The sequence below is a fragment of the Pristiophorus japonicus genome, chromosome 4 (genome assembly GCF_044704955.1).
Source record: "Pristiophorus japonicus isolate sPriJap1 chromosome 4, sPriJap1.hap1, whole genome shotgun sequence".
In the NCBI taxonomy this organism is placed as follows: domain Eukaryota; kingdom Metazoa; phylum Chordata; class Chondrichthyes; family Pristiophoridae; genus Pristiophorus; species Pristiophorus japonicus.
Genome location: NC_091980.1, coordinates 128,705,237 through 128,722,034, shown reverse-complemented (window position 1 = coordinate 128,722,034; position 16,798 = coordinate 128,705,237). Strand labels below are relative to the sequence as shown.

At 44.6% G+C, this 16,798-nt stretch overlaps 1 pseudogene; it reads right to left on the bottom strand.

Annotated features, from left to right (window-relative positions):
* Positions 1-4,610: 4,610 nt before the first annotated feature.
* LOC139262517 (ferritin heavy chain, oocyte isoform-like) lies at positions 4,611-6,715 on the bottom strand (annotated as a pseudogene).
* Between the last annotated feature and the right edge of the window lie 10,083 nt (positions 6,716-16,798).

Genomic DNA, 16,798 nt, shown 5'->3' with positions numbered 1-16,798 from the left:
GTTCCTTCAGCAGCACCTGCCAACCCGCGAACGCTACCAACTAGAAGGACAAGGGCACCACACGCATGGGAACACCATATTCCCATCCAAGTTACAAACCATCCTGACTTGGAAATATATCGCCATTCCTTCATCGTCGCTGGTACAAAATCATAGAACACCCTCCCTAACACCACTGTAGGAGTACCTTCACCACAAGGACTGCAGCGGTTCAAGAATGCTACTCACCACAACCTTCTCAAGGGCAATTAGTGATGGGCAATAAAAGCTGGCCTTGCCAGTGATGCCCACATTCCGCAATGAATAAAAAAGACATTAACATGGAAAGACTAAAGGAGACAATTTAATTGCACCCAGTGCAGTTCTCAGTAAAGTTTCTAAATTAACTTGTAAACACTGGAATATTGCAGCTCCAGCATCAACATTTGAATCCATTCATGGATGAGAAGGGGACAAATGGAGATCCAGTAGGATTTGGAAAGGATGATTGCTATTTGGTATGAAATGCACAACAGGATGAAATACAAATGGATACATTTATGGTGGAGCTGTTGGTATTGGGTTATAAATTGATGGAATAGGCATGGGTGGGGATAACAGGGGGAAGGCTTTCAGGACAAGTATCTATTTAATTTGGGTGTTTTCCTTTATGCATTTAATGCATTTAATCCTTGCCTAATTCCTTATTCATGTGGGAGCCTAGTCAGTGAGTGTTGGCAGATTAGTCAACCATGAGGTGGGGTGGGATGGGTCCCAGCACCAAGAACAATAGGGTACCTATGTGGGATATGGTAGAATAGTGGTTATGCTACTGGATAAATAGGTAGGAAAAATAAAAAAGCAAACTATTATTTAAATAGGGAGGGATTACAAAATAATGCAGTACAGAGGGATCTGGGGGTCCTTGTACATGAAACTTACAAAGTTAGTATGCAGGTACAGCATTTAATTGAGAAAGCAATGGAATGTAGTCCTTGATTTCAAAGGGGACGGAGTATAAAAGTAAGCAAGTCCTGCTGCAACTGTACAGGACAGTGGTGAGATCACAGCTGAAGTACTACATAGACCTTTGGTTTCCTTATTTAAGGAGGGATATACTTGCACTGGAGGCAGTTCAGAGAAGGTCCACGAGGTTGATTCCTGAGATGAAGGTGTTATCACATGGAGAAAGGATAAGCAGGTTGGGCCTATACTCATTGGAGTTTAGAAGACTGAAAGGTGATCTTATTGAAACGTATAAGAATCTGAGGTGTCTTGACAGGGTAGATGCAGAGAAGATGTTTCCCCTCGTGGGGGAATCTAGACCTAGGGGGCATAGTTTCAGAATAAGGGGATGCACATTTAAAACAGAAATGAGGAAGAATTTCTTCTCTCAGAGGGTTGTGAATCTTTGGAATTCTCTACCCCAGAGATCAATGGAGACTGGGTCACTGAATATATGTCATCATCATCATCATAGGCAGTCATTCGGAATCGAGGAAGACTTGCTTCCAGTCTTAAAATGAGTTCTTAGGTGGCTGAACAGTCGAATACGAGAGCTACAGACTCTGTCACATGTGGGACAGATCGTTGTTGAGGGAAGAGGTGGGTGGGACAGGTTTGCCGCACGCTCTTCCCGCTGCCTGCGCTTGATTTCTGCATGCTCAGCGCCCTCCCGGATGCACTTCTTCCACTTCGGGGGGTCTTTGGACTGGTGACAGTGGGGATGTCTCACTTTATCAGGTTGCTTTGAGGGTGTCCATGTAACCCTTCTGCTGTCCACCATTGCTCATTTGCCATTAAGGAGTTTCGAGTAGACTACTTGCTTTGGGATTCTCGTGTCTGGCATGCGAACTATGTGGCCTGTCCAGCGGAGCTGATCAAGTGTGGTCGGTGCTTCAATGCTGGGGATGTTGGCCTGGTCGAGGAGGCTAATGTTGGTGCATCTGTCCTCCCAGGGGATTTGTAGGATCTTGTGGAGACATCGTTGGTGGTATTTCTCCAGCGACTTGAGGTGTTTACTGTATATGGTCCATATCTCTGAACCATGCAGGAGGGCGGGTATTCCTACAGTCCTGTAGACCATGAGCTTGGTGGCAGTTCTGAGGGCCTGGTTTTCAAACACTATTTTTCTCAGGCAGCCGAATGCTGCACTGGCACACTGGAGGCGGTGTTGGATCTCGTCATCAATGCCTGCTCTTGTAGATATGCTGTCCTCACCGCACAGCACTGCCCCCATGCCATCAACATCCACGGCCCTGGACAACTTCCTATATCTCGGGAGCCTGAATATATGTAAGGTGGAGATCGACAGATTTCTGGACGATAAGGAAATCCAGGGTTATGGGGAGAGGGCAGGGAAGTGGAGTTGAGGCCATGATCAGATCAGCCATGATCTTATTGAATGGCAGAGCAGACTCGAGGGGCAAAATGAGCTACTCCTGCTCTTATTTCATGTGTTCTTATATAAGTAATCCAGAGGCCTGGACTAATGATCCAGAGTGAAAAACGAGGATGACTTGCTTCCACTCTAAAAGTGAGTTCTCAGGTGGCTGAAGAGACTAATGTGGGACCTGTCACAAGTCGGGCAGAAAGTAATTGAAGGAAAGTGGGGCTGGGGAGTCTGGGTTGACACACGCTCCTTCTGCTGTCTGAACTTGGTTTCTGCTTGCTCTCAGCGATGAGACTCGAGGTGCTCAGCGCTCTCCCGGATGCTGTTCCTCCACTTTGGGTGGTCTTGGGCCAGGGACTCCCAGGTGCCAGTAGGGATGTTGCACTTTATCAAGGAGGCTCTGAGGGTGTCCTTGAAGCGGTTCCTCTGCCCACCTGGAGCTTACCTGCCGTGACGATGCTCCAAGTAGAGCGCTTGCTTTGGGAGTCTCGTGTCGGGCATGCGGACGATGTGACCCACCCAACGGAGCTGTTTGAGCGTGTTCAGTGCTTCGATGCGGGGGGGATGTTGGCCTAAGCAAGAACACGGATGTTGGTGCGTCTTTGCTCCAAATGGATTTGCAGGAACTTGCTGAGGCGGTGCTGGTGGTACTTCTCCAGTGTTTTGAGCTGGTTGCTGTATATAGTCCACGTCTCTGAGGCATATAGGAGAGCGGGTATCATTACAGCCCTGAAGACGACAAGCTTGGTGCCAGCTTTGAAGTCCTGGTCTTCAAACATTCCTTTCCTCAGGCGACCGAAGGATGCGCTGGCGCACTGGAGCCGGTGTTGGACCTCATCATCGATGTCTGCCCTTGCTGACAGTAGGCGCCCGAGATATGGAAAATGGTCCATGTTGTCCCAGGCCGTGCTGTCGATTTTGATGACCAGGTAGGGTCAGGTTGGTGGATGATCTTTGTCTTACGGATGTTTAGTTTAAATCCTATGTTTTCGTACACCTGGGTGAGGGTGTTGATGATGGCTTGGAGTTCAGTATTAACATTTGAATCCATTCACAGTGGTGATGCACAGAAATGGAAATCTACTGGGATTTGGACAGGATGATTGGTATTTGGTATGAAATGCAATATGGGACTAACTACAACTGGATACATTGGGTTGATGCATTCTGGTATTTGGCATTGGGGTGCAGGATGGGGCAAATGTTTTTCCAGAGCCTTGTGTTTAAAATCTTGGGCCTTTTGCTTTGTACATTTGCTGCCCCTTCCTGCAGGATTATATTTTTTTGATTTATAGTTGCACAGGTAATCCTCCAATACCTTGTGAGCATAGATCACGCTGGGAGTAGGCGGAAGAGAATCTGTCCCAGAACCACCACACTCGGGTATCCACACTAACCAATGAAGCTGTGACAGCAAACTGATGCCACCTATTACTGTCTCTTTCCACCCAATTGTAGTCCCCAGCATTCAATGCACTTGGACATTACTGGTCTGTACAGTAATTGCTGCTTTGCATACAAAGCTTAACAGAGTCGACAGCAGCAGTGGTGAGTTCAGTTACTGAACAGCCTGCAATAATAACTAACAGAATCTGCAACAAATACTGAATATAAACTGCTAATTCCAGGGTTAATATTAAATAGAACACTAATCCAGGTCAATTTCTTCGATAGACTTTAACAGTGAAACTCTGATTTACTGGAAAATGCTGCCAGTGTTAACATGGTACAGCAACTTGTATTTTGTTATATTGAATTTTCATTTATTTAAAAACGGACAAGAGAAAGTTCACGAGAGAAAACAGCTATTTTTACACAGCTCTGAAACCTACACTCTAGCATTCCCTCTGTAAACCTATGTAAGACACTCCCTGAAACCTACCTCTGACCATGCTTTGTCCTTCAGGTCAATAGCTCATGTATGTGTTCAGACCATTAACAGCCCCTTGAACATTTTAGGCTTTGCAACACATTTCTGAATAATCAAACTTAATACTTCCATATGTCAGGAAAACCAAATTTGGTTCGTCTGAATCCCATAACTCAATGTAATTCGGGTTAATTGAAAGATAAGCAACCAATCACATACAAGGAGACAAAACCCAGTCCAATGTTGAACAGTTTATTTACTGTTATGTTACATTTCACATCTTAGCTCTTTGTACAAAGTCATAAGCCATCATTATATAATTAGGACCTCGGTCCTGTAGACAAATACAATAAGCTTGAACCAGTCAGTTTAATCACTCTCCCCCAGGGTGTGCTTGTCAAACAGGTACTCTCCCAGGCCATTCTCAGGGGCTCCCAGTCTCTTCAGGTTGGTGATGTGATCACCAAGCTTCTTGATCATCTTCACTTGTTCATCCAAGTAATGGGTCTCCAGGAAGTCACACAACTGAAAGAGGGAAACTAGTTATGTCCAGCAGCAGATATCAAGGAATGTCAGCTTCCCCTTCAGAGTTTAGATTTTAATCCTTTGAACTGGAGGATAGTCAAGTTGTGCAATTGAGATTGATGAAATTACTGCATCATTAGATTAAACTTACAGCACAATAAGTTCTCAGATCCTGGGATCACTGGGACACATTTACTAGTCACGGTCCACAGTAGGCCAACTTCCCCCGTCCCTTCCAACAGCTCCCCGCCCCCCCCAACCCCAAACAATAAAAAAGTACCAACAAAAAGCTATTGTGCACGGAGAATTTTTAATTCGGCTCAAGGACAAGTTTCTTCAACCGAAGCACACATCATTTAAAAAAAAAAACTTACACAAGGGTCTATCCTTTCAGTGGAGAGTTTGTGCAGATCCAGCAGACTCTGGTTCACATTCTTCTCCATCTGCAGAGCTCTCTTCATCACCTCCAGACCATTGCTCCACTCATCCTACTCTGGTTTCTGGAAAGAAATAACATTTTAACAGTTCACTTACACAGGATTAAACAAACATGAGAATGTATGGAACAAAATTAGGGCTGCAATCAAAAGTCTACATTACCATGAACCAATGTGATGGCCTTGGCCATCATCACCACTGGAATTATATTGAGGGGGAATTTAAAATGGAATATTTAAGGGGAAGCAAGACAAGTGCATGGGGAGAAAGGAATAGAATAATATGCTGAGGGGGTGAGATGAAGCAAGGTGGGAGGAGGCCCACTGGAGTATAAACACCGGCAAAGACCAGCTTGGCCAAATGGCTTGTTTATGCTGCATATTGTTTGGTTCCAATCAGTCCAAGGGGAGCCAGACAGAAGGCCACTCATTTATTAAATCCAACCTTGATGTCCGCCAAGATGATCCGTCCTCCACGCCGATTCTGGAATTCCATCAGTTTCTCAGCATGCTCACGTTCCTCATGTGACTGCTCCTTGAAGAACTCAGCAAAGTGACGCAGGACAACATCATCCCGGTCAAAGTAGAAGGACTGCGGAGAGATCAGAAGAGTATTTGGATATTGCAGGGCAGACCATTATCCCTGGACCTTATAATGGAAATTACCTACTTAACTAACCAAGTACAGACAGTGGATAATTTCACAACAAAATCTGGAAACTTAGTGATTTGCAAAAGAACCAGTGGAATTACTATTTTTTTTAAGATGCAAACAGGGCATGAAAGGGTGGTGGAAGCAGATTAAATGCCAACATTCAAAAGAAAATTGGATAAATACTGGACAGGGCTATGGGAACATGCAGGGAGTGGACAAGTTGTATCGCTCCACCCAACATTCAGCGAGGCACAATGGACTGAATAGCCTCCTGTGCTGCATCATTCCATGATCACCAATTCAGCTTTGATTGAACATGCTCAAAATTGGAACCTTCATCTTGGCACCCAATATTCATTGTAGCTCTGGAAATTAGTGAAGGAACTTCAAGGTTTATACCCTTCTGGTCACCAGATTCACAATCATTGTTTATTAACCCAGCTATATTTTCTACAGGCTAGTTAAGGGGAACTATTAGAACTGTAAGCAGACCCCTTAAAGTAGGAGATGTGGTCATAGTACACAGTTCACATAGTATAAAGGAGGAGAAAAACTGGCCCAGTTTTACTGGCTACATTCATCCCAAGGAACCAAATCTACCTTAAGCAGCATTAAGTTGGCACCTTCCACACTAGACAAGGCATTTCAGAGGAGAACCAGATACCAAGGAATAGAAGTTATCAGAATACAGCATAGAATTTAGTCAATTCACATTACATAGCCGCCATTGTAAAGTGGTCAAATATATAACATTCACCATAGAGAGATAAATAGGAGGAATAGAGCTCCATGTTGATCTGCTTGTTGACAGCATTCTCACAGTCCTGGTGGTAGTTCTGACACACTTGAGAAGCCATCTTATTTTTTTTTTAATGTTGAAATCTAAACTTTGATGAAGTACCAAACTAAGATTTAGCCAACCTCAAACCCTTGTATTAATATTGCTGGATAATCCAGAGCACGGCAGCCTAGATAAATGTCCAATTAGATGTTGCAGCCTCTCAGAGCACCAATCAAATAAAGGGAGGAGGGGGATGGACTCCCAGAGCCAGTCAGATCTTTGAAGAATGAGCATCATTGGCTGATAACTCAATAAGGATCTCAATTGTCCTAAATATAGTTCAAAATATCCAGAATCACATGTTTAATTGAATCCGCTACTCTTTAGGCTAATCGATTCAGAGAATCATAGAATGGTTACAGCAGGGAAGAAAGCCATTCGGCCCATTGAGCCTGTGCTTGCAGATAGGCCCACTGCCCTAATTGGGATGATTAAATCAGCTATCGGAAAAATTTAAATCATAATTGCCCCCTTTATAAGGGGGAATAAATAATAAGTCCAAATTATGAAAGTACTAACATAAAAACCTTTTAGTTCCCTGTATCCACGTTGCACTCCAGTCCCTCTAGTGCCCACCGGTCACGGAAAGCCTCAAGCATACCGGCAGACACCGCGTGCTCCCTTTCCAGGGACACCTGGGTACAAACATAGCCGTGGAAGGGAGGCAGGCAGATGGAGAGATCACCCCATCAACCGCGCTCAAATCGGACCAGATAATGGCCACCTTGACATCCTCTGTTGTTTGCGAGTCAGTGTCTTTTCAATAGTTCTGAATGGTTCTATGGGTTGGTCATTTGCGGGTTTGATCCAACATCCAAACCGATCAGTGAGTCTGCAACTACTTTTGTAAAACAATAAGTTAAGTGCCTCCTTTAAAGGGGCACTAGAACTGACAAAGTAACCAATAAAACTTTCTAATCAATAAAAGGTCAAATTAAAATTTGGTTGCTGGGGAGATGATGCATTCAGTCCCTCTGCTGCCCACCTCTCATGGAAGGCCACGAGCGTACTGGTGGACACCGCTTGCTCCATTTCCAGGGACACCGCTCACTCGAATGTGACTGCAGAAGAGAGGCAGGCAGTTGGGCTGAATGACTCTCTCAATCGCCCGCTGCCTGGACCGGTTAATGGCCACCTTGGCTATGCCCAGGAACAGTCCTATGAGGAGGCCTTCCGACCTGCCCACTCCCTTCCACACAGGATGCCCAAAGATCAGGAGCGTTGCACAGATGTGCAACGGAATTTGAGGAGCAGCCCCTTCAAATATTGAAAGAGGAGCTGCAACTCATACTTTCGAAATAGATATGGAACAGAGAGTCCTCCAGACGGCAGAGAGCAGGATAGTTAGAATAAGTACATGGCTTGAGCAGTGGTGCAAGATGGAGGGATTCAAATTCCTGGGACCTTGGAACCAGTTCTGGGGGAAGTGGGACCTGTATAAAAGGGACGGTCTGTACTTGGGCAGGACTGGAACTGATGTCCCAGGGGTAACATTTGCTAATGCAGTTGGGGAGTGTTTAAACTAATATGGCAGGGGGATGGGAATCTATGTAGCGAGACAGGGTGAAGTAATATGGAGTCAGAAACAGATGGTCGAAAGGTAAAAAGCAATAGTGGAAGGCCGAGTAAACAAAGGCAAGAAACAAAAAGGGCCACACGACATCATAATTCTAAAAGGACAAAGGGTGTTAAAAAAATACGCCTGAAGGCTTGTGTCTTAATGCAAGGAGTATCCGTAATAAGGTGGATGAATTAACTGTGCAAATAGATGTTAACAGATATGATGTGATTGAGATTACAGAGACATGGCTCCAGGATGATCAGGGTTGGGAACTCAACATCCAAGGGTATTCAACATTCAGGAAGGATAGAATAAAAGGAAAAGGAGGTGGGGTAGCATTGCTGGTTAAAGAGGAGATTAATGCAATAGTTAGGAAGGACATTAGCTTGGATGATGTGGAATCTATATGGGGAGAGCTGCAGAACACCAAAGGGCAAAAAACATTAGTGGGAGTTGTGTACGACCTCCAAACAGTAGTAGTGATGTTGGGGAGGGCATCAAACAGGAAATAAGGGGTGCATGCAATAAAGGTGCAGCAGTTATCATGGGTGACTTTAATGTGCATATAGATTGGGCTAACCAAACTGGAAGCAATACGGTGGAGGCGGATTTCCTGGAGTGCATAAGGGATGGTTTTCCAGACCAATATGTCGAGGAACCAACTAGCAGGGAGGCCATCTTAGACTGGGTGTTGTGTAATAAGAACATAAGAACATAACATAAGAATTAGGAACAGGAGTAGGCCATCTAGCCCCTCGATCCTGCTCCGCCATTCAACAAGATCATGGCTGATCTGGCCGTGGACTCAGCTCCACTTATCCGCCCGCTCCCCATAACTCTTAATTCCCTTATTGGTTAAAAATCGATCTATCTGTGATTTGAATACATTCAATGAGCTAGCCTCAACTGCTTCCTTGGGTAGAGAATTTCACAGATTCACAACCCTCTGGGAGAAGAAATTCCTTCTCAACTCAGTTTTAAATCGACTCCCCCGTATTTTGAGCCTGTGCCCCCTAATTCTAGTCTCCCCGACCAGTGGAAACAACATCTCTGCCTCTATCTTGTCTATACCTTTCATTATTTCAAATGAAGATCACCCCTCATCCTTCTGAACACCAACGAGAAAAATTCAGTCTACTCAATCTACCATCATAAGGTAACCCCCTCATTTCCGGAATCAGCGTAGTGAACCGTCTCTGTACCCCCTCCAAAGCTAGTATGTCCTTCCTTAAGTAAGGTGACCAAAACTGCACGCAGTACTCCAGGTGCAGCCTCACCAATACCCTGTACAGTTGCAGCAGGATCTCCCTGCTTTTGTACTCCATCCCTCTCGCAATGAAGGCCAATATTTTATTCGCCTTCCTGATTACCTGCTACACCTGAAAACTAACATTTTGGGATTCATGCACAAGGACGCCCAGGTCCCTCTGCACCGCAGCATGTTGTAATTTCTCCCCATTCAAATAATCTTCCCTTTTACTGTTTTTTTTTCCAAGGTGGATGACCTCACATTTTCCGACATTGTATTCCATCTGCCAAACTTTAGCCCATTCGCTTAACCTATCGAAATCTCTTTGCAGCCTCTCTGTGTCCTCGACACAACCCGCTTTCCCACTAATCTTTGTGTCATCTGCAAATTTTGTTACACTACACTCTGTCCTCTTCCAGGTCATCTATGTATATTGTAAACAATTGTGATCCCAGCACCGATCCCTGTGGCACACCACTAACCACCGATTTCCAACCCGAAAAGGACACATTTATCCCGACTCTCTGCTTTCTGTTAGCCAGCCAATTCTCGATCCATGCTAATACATTTCCTCTGACTCCGCGTACCTTTATCTTCTGCAGTAACCTTTTGTGTGGCACCTTATCGAATGCCTTTTGGAAAATTAAATACACCACATCCATCGGTACACCTCTATCCACCATGCTCGTTATATCCTCAAAGAATTCCAGTAAATTAGTTAAACATGATTTCCCCTTCATGAATCCATGTTGCGTCTGCTTGATTGCACTATTCCTATCTAGATGTCCCGCTATTTCTTCCTTAATGATAGCTTCAAGCATTTTCCCCACTACAGATGTTAAACTAACTGGCCGATAGTTACCTGCCTTTTGTCTGCCCACTTTTTTAAACAGAGGCATTACATTAGCTGCTTTCCAATCCACTGGTACCTCCCCAGAGTCCAGAGAATTTTGGTAGATTATAACGAATGCATCTGCTATAACTTCCGCCATCTCTTTTAATACCCTGGTATGCATTTCATCAGGACCAGGGGACTTGTCTACCTTGAGTCCCATTAGCCTGTCCAGCACTACCCGCCTAGTGATAGTGATTATCTCAAGGTCCTCCCTTCCCACATTCCCGTGACCAGCAATTTTTGGCATGGTTTTTGTGTCTTCCACTGTGAAGACCGAAGCAAAATAATTGTTTAAGGTCTCAGCCATTTCCACATTTCCCATTATGAAATCCCCCTTCTCATCTTCTAAGGGACCAACATTTACTTTAGTCACTCTTTTCCATTTTATATATCGGTAAAAGCTTTTACTATCTGTTTTTATGTTTTGCGCAAATTTACTTTCGTAATCTATCTTTCCTTTCTTTATTGCTTTCTTTGTCATTCTTTGCTGTCATTTAATATTTTCCCAATCTTCTGGTTTCCCACTAACCTTGGCCAGCTTATACGCATTGGTTTTTAACTTGATACTCTCCTTTAGTTCCTTGGTTATCCATGGCTGGTTTCTCTCTCTCTTCCCGCTCTTCTTTTTGACTGGAATAAATTTTTGTTGAGCAATCTGAAAGAGCTCCTTAAAAGTCCTCCACTGTTCCTCAATTGTGTCACCGTTTAGTCTGTGTTCCCAGTCTACTTTAGTCAACTCTGCCCTCATCCTACTGAAGTCCCCTTTGTTTAAGCATAGTACGCTCATTTGAGACACTACTTCCTCACCCTCAATCTGTATTACAAATTCAACCATACTGTGATCACTCATTCCGAGAGGATCTTTTACTAGGAGATCGTTTCTTATTCCTGTCTCATTATACAGGACCAGATCGAAGATAGCTTGCTCCCTTGTAGGTTCTGTAACATACTGTTCTAAGAAACAATCCCATATGCATTCAATGAATTCCTCCTCAAGGCTACCCCGTGCGATTTGATTTGACCAATCGATATGTAGGTTAAGATCCCCCATGATTACTGCCGTTCCTTTTTCACATGCCTCCATTATTCCCTTGATTATTTTCCGCCCCACCATGAAGTTATTATTTAGGGGCCTATAAACTACGCCCACCAGTGACTTTTTCCCCTTACTATCTCTAATCTCCACCCACAATGATTCAACATTTTGTTCATTAGAGCCACTGTCATCTCTCACAACTCTCCTGATATCATCCTTTATTAAGAGAGCTACCCCACCTCCTTTCCCTTCTTGTCTATCTTTCCGAATTGTCAGATACGCCTGTATGTTTAATTCCCAGTCTTGGCCACCCTGCAACCATGTTTCTGTAATGGCCACCAAATCACACCCATTTGTAATAATTTGTGCCGTCAACTCATTTACTTTATTTCGAATGCTGCCTGCGTTTAGGTAGAGTGTTTTAATACTAGTTTTTAAACCATGATTTATTGTTTTGACCCCTCCTGCAGCCCCTTTATATTCATGAGAGAGGATTAATTAGCAATCTCGTTGTGCGAGGACCCTTGGGAAAGAGTGTATAAGTCTACATTAGGATGGAGAATGAAACAGTTAATTCAGAGACCATGGTCCAGAACTTAACGAAGGGTAACTTTGAAGATATGAGGCGTGCATTGGCTAGGATAGATTGGCGAATGATACTTAAGGGGTTGACTGTGGATGGGCAATGGCATACATTTAGAGACCGCATGGATGAACTACAACAATTGTACATCCCTGTCTGGTGTAAAAATAAAAAAGGAAAGGTGGCTCAATCGTGGCTATGAAGGGAAATCAGGGATAATATTAAAGCCAAGGAAGTGGCATACAAATTGGCCAGAAATAGCAGCGAACCCGGTGACTGGGAGAAATTTAGAACTCAGCAGAGGAGGACAAAGGGTTTGCTTAGGACAGGGAAAATAGAGTACGAGAGAAAGCTTGCAGGGAACAGTAAGACGGACTGCAAAACTTCTATAGATATGTAAAGAAAAAAAGTTTAGTAAAGACAAATGTAGGTCCCCTGCAGTCAGAATCAGGGGAAGTCATAACGGGGAACAAAGAAATGGCAGACCAATTGAACAAGTACTTTGGTTCGGTATTCACTAAGGAGGACACAAACAACCTTCCGGATATAAAAGTGGTCAGAGGGTCTAGTAAGGAGGAGGAACTGAGGGAAATCTTTATTAGTCAGGAAATTGTGTTGGGGAAATTGATGGGATTGAAGGCCGATAAATCCCCAGGGCCTGATGGACTGCATCCCAGAGTACTTAAGGAGGTGGCCTTGGAAATAGCAGATGCATTGACAGTCATTTTCCAACATTCCATAGATTCTGGATCAGTTCCTATGGAGTGGAGGGTAACCAATGTAACCCCACTTTTTAAAAAAGGAGGGAGAGAGAAAACAGGAAATTAAAGACTTGTTAGCCTGCCATCGGTAGTGGGTAAAATGATGGAATCAATTATTAAGGATATCATAGCAGCGCATTTGGAAAGAGCTGACATGATAGGTCCAAGTCAGCATGGATTTGTGAAAATGAAATCATGCTTGACAAATCTTCTGGAATTTTTTGAGGATATTTTCAGTAGTGTGGACAAGGGAGAACCAGTTGATGTGGTGTATTTGGACTTTCAGAAGGCTTTCGACAAGGTCCCACACAAGAGATTAATGTGCAAAGTTAAAGCACATGGGATTGGGGGTAGTGTGCTGACGTGGATTGAGAACTGGTTGGCAGACAGGATGCAAAGAGTAGGAGTAAATGGGTACTTTTCAGAATGGCAGGCAGTGACTAGTGGGGTACCGCAAGGTTCTGTGCTGGGGCCCCAGCTGTTTAAATTGTACATTAATGATTTAGACGAGGGGATTAAATGTAGTATCTCCAAATTTGCGAATGACACTAAGTTGGGTGGCAGTGTGAGCTGCGAGGAGGATGCTATGAGGCTGCAGAGAGACTTGGATAGATTAGGTGAGTGGACAAATGCATGGCAGATGAAGTATAATATGGATAAATGTGAGGTTATCCACTTTGGTGGCAAAAACAGAGAGACAGAGTATTATCTGAATGGTGACAGATTAGGAAAAGGGGAGGTGCAACGAGACCTGGGTGTCACGGTACATCAGTCATTGAAGGTTGGCATGCAGGTACAGCAGGCGGTTAAGAAAGCAAATGGCCTTCATAGTGAGGGAATTTGAGTACAGGGGCAGGGAGGTGTTACTACAGTTGTACAGGGCCTTGGTGAGGCCACACCTGGAGTATTGTGTACAGTTTTGGTCTCCTAACTTGAGGAAGGACATTCTTGCTATTGAGGGAATGCAGCGAAAGTTCACCAGACTGATTCCCGGGATGGCCGGACTGACATATCAAGAAAGATTGGATCAACTGGGCTTGTCTGGCTGACTCCTGCACCTATTTTCTAAGTTTCTATGTATCTATGAAATTACAGGCGGCCTGGGAATCTGTGAACTGACTTAAAAATGGATTGCACGGGACTGCACCATGCAACACCCTCCAGGCCAAGTCTCCAATAAATAAAGGGAGGACTCCGGCGTAGAGAGCACCCCATTGGGAACCCCCGCCTCCACCGGATGGCAAGATGGTGTGCCATGGCGTGGCCGGATGGCAGACGAGGATGTCAAAGTGGAGATTGTGCAAGAGCAGCCCGTACAGGAATCCCCTCCGCGCAGAACTGAAAGACGCAGAGGGGATTTCCTGAAGGAGGCTCAAGTTGTGAGGCGCCGGCTCCCGAGAGAGGTTTCGGGGCTTGCCGCCAATGAGGAATTCTGTCAGGACGGGGGTCAGTTCGAATGGGATCGCCCCACGTGCTTGGGCCTCCTCGACACACCTAACGGAGTCAGGGTGCAGTGCTGCTTTTAGCGACTCGATGGCATTGGCCGCACGCCAGACGTCGGCCCAGGATAAGCACCATGCATGCTCATCTGGCGCCATCCAGCCCGCTCCTCCGCCATCCAGTAGATCCCTGGCCCGGGTCACCTTGCCAAACAAAGCCCTCTTGTCCGCCTGCCACCTAAAACCGTGCTTCAGTGAGTCTGCAAAACAACCAACTATGTGTCAGCTGAATAGAAAGTGCTCGTGATCGATGTATCAAACACAAGTTCTCAGATACACCATCACTTCTAAGTTTATTGAATACCTATATACACATCAGCTAGAATGTGGAGGGGACCATGGGATGTACAGTTCATGTTTTGTTACCATGAAATTGTAGAAGCAATGAGATAGACTGCAGTCCAGAAAGAAAGCCTTGCATTTATATAGCGCCATTCATGATCTCAGGATGTCCCAAAGTGCTTTACAGCCAATGAAGTACTTTTTGAAGCACAGTCACTGTTGTAAGAAATGCAGAGCTAATTTGCACACAGCAAGGTCCCACAAACAGCAATGTGATCATGAATACACAATCTGTTTTCAGTGATGTTGGTTGAGGAATAAATATTGGCCAGGACATCGGGGATAACTCCCCTGCTCTTCCTCGATATAGTGCCATAGGACCATGGGATCTTTTCTGTCCACCTGAGAGGACAGACGGAGCCTCGGTTGAACATCACATCCAAAAGATGGCATCTCCGACAGTGCAGCATGCCTTAATTTCTGCACTGTCATGACAGCCGAGATTTTGTGCTTAATTCTCTGGAGTGGGGACTCAAACCCATAATTTTCTGACTGTGAGATGAGAGTGCTCCCCACTGAGTCCATCTGACTGATCCCTGATACTAAAAGTTCTCAGTCACCCAGTCCACCAATATCTATCTCAATCATGTGTAAAATCTCCACGCTATCTGCTTCCAGGATCCCCAGGCTCAGCTACTGTGTTGGTGGCTTGTGGCCTAGAACTATTAAGTTTATATTCCCACTATTGATTTCCCTTCCCTAGTCTCATTCTCTTGCTTTGTCCCACATTAAATGCCATTTTCCACCAGCAGCACACCTATCCAGGTCCCTTTATATTGGTTTTGCCTCACCCCATTATTAGATTCACGCAAACTTGAAATGATGGTTAACTGAGTGTGTTTTCTTTAATCTTTAAAAATCTGAGGAGGTATCTATTTGCACCAGTACATTCCATGTATTTTACATGTGCTCCGGTAAGTCTGGTCTATCCACACAGGTTAAAGGGCAGGACGTTTGTGTCAAGCTGAAGGGATTGGGGGGATTGCGGGAAGAGAGAGAGAAACACTGTGTGCAGTGTTGGTTGTGTAAACATTGTCCCACTGGTGTGAAGGGAATATCTGTTTTTTCCTGTGTTTGGTAATGATTAATTTCTCTTGATGTTTGACTGTCCACGGGAAAAGCACAAATGGAAAGAGGCTACGAGAGTGGTGAATGTTTTCTGTTGGAACACGATGTCCAGTAAATATTTCTGAGCTGAGAGTTACTGATGTTTCCACAAATCTGGTCAGGGAAGGATGGTGCTGGGGCTCCATGGATATCTTCCGTTCCTCATCGGATCAGAACTATGTGGGATCAACAGGAAACAACAGGCTAAGAAAGCACATCAAAGGTGGAACACTATTGAAGGATGAAGTAAGGAAAAGATGGACTGACATGCCCATGTTCATGTGTTGCAGGCAAGTTGAGAATAACCTCTGAATTTCAGTATGGACAAAACTCAGATGAAGCTCGAAACACTGTGAGCAAATCTCCAATTGTATATCTGATAGATACTTGTCTCTATTATCCAACTCTTCATTAGACCAATAAATGACAGCTTTGGAAGTTGAGATCTAGTGCAATATTGTTCCATGCCAATGGGACTCCATGAAGAGAGTATTCAGGAGGTCATGGGGTGCAGAGCTAGAACATTCTAGTGAAAGACTAGAAATCAGCAAGGGAGATCTGTTGGGTTTCCAAGATTGCAACTGAAACTGGAAGCTTTTTGAAGCCTGTAAGGTCCAGGCTGGAACAAGTGTTAGAGCTGAGCACAGAGAGAGGCTGGGAAATATAATACAAGAGTGATACAAACAGCAGGAGCTCGAGTTAAGTGCTACACAGCAAGGGGAAGACAGGCTGAAGAGATGTAGAAAACAGCCAGGTAACTATTGGAGGAACTACTGCAGATCAAATCTCACCTTGACAATTTGGATTCAGTTTAAAATTTAAAACAACCTGATTGAGCGTGGTCAATGCTTCGATGCTGGGGATATTGGCCTGAGTGAGAACACTGACGTTGGTGCGTCTGAAGATCGAGAAGAGCGTTGTTATGATGACACAGCCGGGCTTGACCTCTGTTCAAACATGGAACGTGTCTGTGATGGATCCGTTTGTCAGGATCACGGCTTGCATGTCATCGTGGAGCAGGTGGTGACAAACATTTGATGGCGGCCAAATCTGAGGAGGATGCTCC